Below are 6,124 nucleotides of genomic sequence, written 5' to 3' on the forward strand. Positions count from 1 at the left end.
CAGGTGAGCTTTAAACCAGGAAAAAACACATGTCCACTTTAACTATGATGTGTCAGCAGTTGGCAGGCTCTTAAGAGACTATTGTTAGTGTAGGACCAGAGGCGTAGCGAGCCCGGAGCCGGCGGAGCACACGCTCCGGGCGCAGGAATATAGCATGGCGCTGGAGCTGTGCTGTCACCGCCAGCTCCCTCGCTCGCCCGCTCCCCTGCCCGCTGTGTGCGGGAGAGACTTCCGTGGCCATGCTGCTATATAAAATTCATTCATAGCTCCCGCTGGCTGGACCGCTAGCCAATAGGCGCACTCGGTCCAGCAGCCACCAGTTGATTGGCTGCTGGACAGGCAAGCGCCCATTGGCTAGCGGTCCAGCAGGAGATATGAATGAATTTTACATAACAGCAGCACATCTCCCTCCCAGGGGAGGGGGGGCACAGCAGCACAGGCAGCACAGGCAGGGAGGGGGGGACTCAGAATGCACGCAGCACAGGCAGGGGGAGGTGGATCAGGATGCAGCACAGCAGCACAGGCAGGGGGGTGAGTAAGGTCAGGTGTACTCCCACCCTGCTGCACCCCACCCTCGCATCCACCCTGCTGCACACTACTGCACCCACCCTACTGCACTTACCCTCCCACACCCACCCTGCTGCAACCACCTACCCACCCTGCTGCACCCACCTACACTGCTGCATACTACCGCTCCCACCCTCCCTCCCTGCTGCACACCACCGCTCCCACCCTGCTGCACACCGCCACTGGTGCACTGAATTGAAAATAGCGGACGGGAGCAGGCCGCTGCACAGTTCTGCCCCCCTTGGCAACGAGCAAATTCAGTCCCCTTTGGCATCGAGCATGAAGCCCCTTGGCATCGAGGATGAAGCCCATTGGCATCGAGCATGAAGCCCCTGGCATTGAGCATGTAGGTAAGTGGCACTTATGTGTCAAATGTGTAATGGGCATTATGGTGTGTTATATAGTATGCAATGGGCATTGCGGAGTGTTATATAGTATGTCATGGGCATTGCGGAGTGTTATATAGTATGTCATGGGCATTGCGGTGTGGTATATAGTATGTCATGGGCATTGCGGAGTGTTATATAGTATGTCATGGGCATTGCGGAGTGTTATATAGTATGTCATGGGCATTGCGGAGTGTTATATAGTATGTCATGGGCATTGCGGAGTGTTATATAGTATGTCATGGGCATTGCGGAGTGTTATATAGTATGTCGTGGGCATTGCGGAGTGTTATATAGTATGTTGTGGGCATTGCGGAGTGTTATATAGTATGTCGTGGGCATTGCGGAGTGTTATATAGTATGTCGTGGGCATTGCGGAGTGTTATATAGTATGTCCTGGGCATTGCGGAGTGTTATATAGTATGTCATGGGCATTGCGGAGTGTTATATAGTATGTCATGGGCATTGCGGAGTGTTATATAGTATGTCATGGGCATTGCGGAGTGTTATATAGTATGTCGTGGGCATTGCGGAGTGTTATACAGTATGTCGTGGGCATTGCGGAGTGTTATATAGTATGTAATGGGCATCATGTGTGGGCTTATGTGTAATTGGAATTACAAAGTTCACTAATGTGCAATGGGCATTACGGTGTGTGGTATAATGTTGGTCCGTGCCCACTTTTCACTGCGCTGGAGCCTCACCTACTACAAATTGGGGGGGCGCGAAACAGGCCCTTGCTCCGGGCGCCGTGGCACCTAGCACACTGTGTAGGACTTGCAGTGAAATGGGGTCCCTTGGCGATGGGCTGCAAGCTTAAATGCATTGATCAATTCATGAACTAAAACCCCATTATATATTTGATTAATTGTATACTAAGGTGAGTTAGTTCATTATGGAGAGTGTTGCGTCCCTGTATTTGTATTTATTAGAGCATGTGTTCACAGGCAGTGGTGCAAGTAGAATTTTTTTCTTGGTGGTACTGATAGACTCCACCAAAAATGGGCGTTGCCATGTGTCATCAGGGGGCGTGGTCACACAAAGCTAGAGGAGTGACTAAATGACAATAGAGGCGTGGACACAGGAGACAGGGAATGAGAAACAGGGAATGACTGGGGGTGGGTTGGCTCTTGCTTGGGGGAGAGCCAGGCAGCTTGTGCTTACAATAGTGGAGCCTGCTCTTCATGCTGTCGGCGCTGCTGATGCCTGTCAGTGTGACAGGCTAAATCAGCAGTAGCCGGTAGCTGCATACAGCACCAATCATAACACTGGGTGAGCGGGCTGCGGATGCATTATTATAGACTTAAAATGAAAATAGAAATGACAGTGGATCAGGGGTAAGTGGTACTGCGTACCTGCAACATATTTCTTACAGGTACTCCGTACCACGCCGTACCCCCTTACTTGCAACACTGTTCACAGGCCACTTCACCCCAACCTGGGAATGGCGAGTGCTGTTTGCAACCCATTCGCAGGGATGGCGAGTGTTGTGGTACTTTGTATGTGTGTGTGTATATATATATATATATATATATATATATATATATATATATATATATAATTAGAGATGTGCAGATTCGGATTCCAGAGATCCGAGACCCCACGAACGTCATCATTCCGAGCCCGGTTCCGAGCAGCGCTCTGAGATTCCCGCCTGAATCGGGTCCGTCCGCGCGGTCAGAACGTCATCTCCCGGCGCCGGATTTCTTGAGGCTTTAAAAGCGGTTGCTGCGCCCGCCATCTTCAATCCAGTCTAGTAGTGGGTTGGGAGAGGGTGTGTTGGTGCTGCTGCTGGGGCTTAAATTCGAGCTTGACCTTGAACGCAATATTTTTTATTCGCTGGGGCTGTCTCTCAGTGCTGCTGTGTAGTCTAACTCTGTACTTGTAGTACTACTGTCTCCTCTGTGCGGTCTACCTCTGGTGTGCTGTGCTGTAATTATTTTATTCACTGGGGCTGTCTCCCTCAGTGCTGCTGTGTACTCTGTTCTCCTCTCTGCTTAGGAGTCTAACTGTGTACCTGTAGTACTACTGTGTCCTCTGTGCTGGGGCCTACCTCTGGTGCTGTGCTGTAATATATATTATATAAATAATTAATTATATTATATATAGTCCACTGTTGCTGCCTGCACTGAATCTGCCAGTATTATTTAGTTACTCAGTCCACTGTTGCCACTGGCAGTGCTACTGCCTACCTAGTGTACCTACCTAGTACATACTAGGCTGCTATATCTAATTTAATTAAAAAATAATACTTGTGCTGTGTGGGACTGTAAAAAATTATTCCATGCTGCTGGTGCACTGACGTGTGCCACTGAGTGCCACTGCCAAGCAGTACCAAATAATAAAATTAATTATTATAAATTCTGCTGGTGCACTGCATAAAACTACTGGTGGTGTGTAATATATAACTACCTTTTGTGGTGACCACTGGCAGTGCTACTGCCTGCCTGCCTACCTACCTAGTAGTTTATTTTCTCTACCTACTAGGCTGCTATATTATTGATACTTAATTAATTGAATTATATAGTCCACTGGTGCTGCCTGCACTGAATAATGTGAATAGAGGTTGCCAGTATTATTTACCTAGTCCACTGTTGCCACTGGCAGTGTTACTGCCTAAGTGTACCTACCTAGTAGTACAACTACATACTAGGCTGCTATATCTAATTTAATTGAAAACATTATACTTGTGCTGTGTGGGACTGTAAAAAATAATTCCATGCTGCTGGTGCACTTACGTGTGCCACTGAGTGCCACTGTCAAGCAGTACCTAATAATAATATTAATTATTATAAATTCTGCTGGTGCACAATACTAGTATTGCTGACGTATCTACCTGTCTTGTGCCTAGTACTGTCTTATCTACCTGTCTGGTGCCTAGTACTGCCCTATCTACCGTCTGGTCTGGGGCTCACTGCCTAATACTGGCATATCTACCTGTCTGGTCTGGGGCTCACTGCTTAATACTGCCGTATCTACCTGTCTGGTCTGGGGCCCACTGCCTAATACTGCCGTATCTACCTGTGTGGTCTGGTGCTCACTGCCTAATACTGCTTTATCTACCATCTGTTTTGGGGATCGCTGCCTAATACTGGCGTATCTACCGTCTGGTCTGGGGCTTACTGCCTGATACTGCCGTATCTACCTGTCTGGTCTAGCGCTCACTGCCTAATACTGCCGTATCTACCTGTCTGGTTTGGGGCTCACTACCTAATACTGCCGTATCTACCTGACTGGTCTGGGGCTCACTGCCTAATACTGCCGTATCTACCATCTGTTTTGGGACTCACTGCCTAATACTGGCATATCTACCCGTCTGGTCTGGGGCTCACTGCCTAATACTGCCGTATCTACCTGTCTGATCTGGCGCTCACTGCCTAATACTGCCGTCTCTACCGTCTGGTCTGGGGCTCACTGCCTAATACTGCCGTGTCTACCTGTCTGTTCTGGCGCTCACTGCCTAATACTGCCGTATCTACCTGTCTGGTCTGGGGCTCACTGCCTAATACTGCCGTATCTACCTGTCTGGTCTGGCGCTCACTGCCTAATACTGCTGTATCTGTAATAATAACTGCCTGCTGGTGCATACTTCCTGACATATTAATTGCACTCCAGTGGCGCTGTCCTGTGACATAACTCCACAGAAATAATGGAGATCCAAAATATGGAGGTTAAAAAACAAAGGAAAGATGAAGATCCACTTCCTCATAGTTCTGAAGCTGCTGCCACTAGTCATGACATAGACGATGAAATGCCAACAACGTCGTCTGCCACGGCCGATGCCCAGTGTGAAAGCAGAGGGCATGTACAATCGAAACCAAACTTCCATATAAGGAATCAAAATATGAAATGTAAATCGTTGGAAGAGAAAGTTAAACTTGGCAATATGCCATTTACGACACGGAGTGGCAAGGAACGGCTAAGGCCATGGCCTAACTTCATGACTAGTGGTACAGCTTCTGATGATGAGGAAAGTCCTCCTCTCCCCCGCCCAATAGGAAATTAAAGAGAGTTAGGCTGACACCGACTCAAAAAAGTCTGAAAAAATTTCAGAAAAAAAAACCTCGGAAAATAAATCTGAAAAAAAACCTCAGCCTTCTAAAGACATATCCCAAATCCCCAAGGAGAGTCCTAGGGTGGTGGTGGTTGTGATGCCGGACCTTCCCATCACTGTGCATGAAGAGGCTGTGAGTCTGGATTTAGTCGGGTATAGGGGTGCTTTTGGGTGCCGTATTTTATGGGTGCAGCTAGGGAGATGGAGGGATCCCAGGGGTGGAGCCCTTCATGGGTGAGGGTGTAATGGGTGTTTGCAGCGCTGCACCGTGCCAGGTCATTGTGGCACTTGTAGTGCCACCAGGGCCGGTGTAAGTCTTCTTAGGCACCAAAGTAGGGAAGTATGCCTCTAGGGAAAGTTACAACAGGGATCCTCACAGACATCCTAGAATATTTGATAGGCTGACTTTAGCGCCCCCCGAGATACCGGCACCCTAGGCAGCTGCCTACTGGGCGCCGCAGTCATGATAGGCCCCGGCAATGCGCTAGAGTGGAGCTAAGCGTCTGAATGTAGACGGGAGGCTGTGTGACTCTATGGGGAGGCTTGGGGAGTCTGCATTTAGCCGGAAATAGGGGTGCCGTATTTTATGTGTGCAGCTAGGGAGATGGAGGGATCCCAGATGTGGAGACCTTCATGGGTGAGGGTGTAATGGGGGTATGCAGCGCTGAGCAGTGCCAGGTCATTCTGGCACTTGTAGTGCCACTTCAGAATACTGCTGTACAACGTGGTCTACATGTAGACAGACTGATGGGGAACTATAGCGGCGTCTAGATTCAGACAGATATGGGGGGATTTAGGAATGGTGCAGCGTTGACAGAGTGCTGATGTAGGGTATTGAGAGTGGCAGGGTGTCATTACCGTCATGAATGGGTGCAACAAGAGTGCAGTAAGATGTTAACCTATTAACGGTCGACCTTGTGTAAGGCGACCTAAATCAGTTTGACTTATAAACGGTCGACCTTGCACTTGTCGATGAAATAGCGTTCGATCTAATGCGGGTCGATTTTACGTGTGTCGACCTAGTTGTTTTTGATCTAAGTACTGTCGATCTATTGTATGTTCGATGTTCTGTGTTTCGACCTAGTAGTTGTCGATGTAAGTCCGTTCGATGTAATGC

Source organism: Crinia signifera, chromosome 1, assembly GCF_055691185.1.
Source record: "Crinia signifera chromosome 1, ASM5569118v1, whole genome shotgun sequence".
NCBI lineage: Eukaryota > Metazoa > Chordata > Amphibia > Anura > Myobatrachidae > Crinia > Crinia signifera.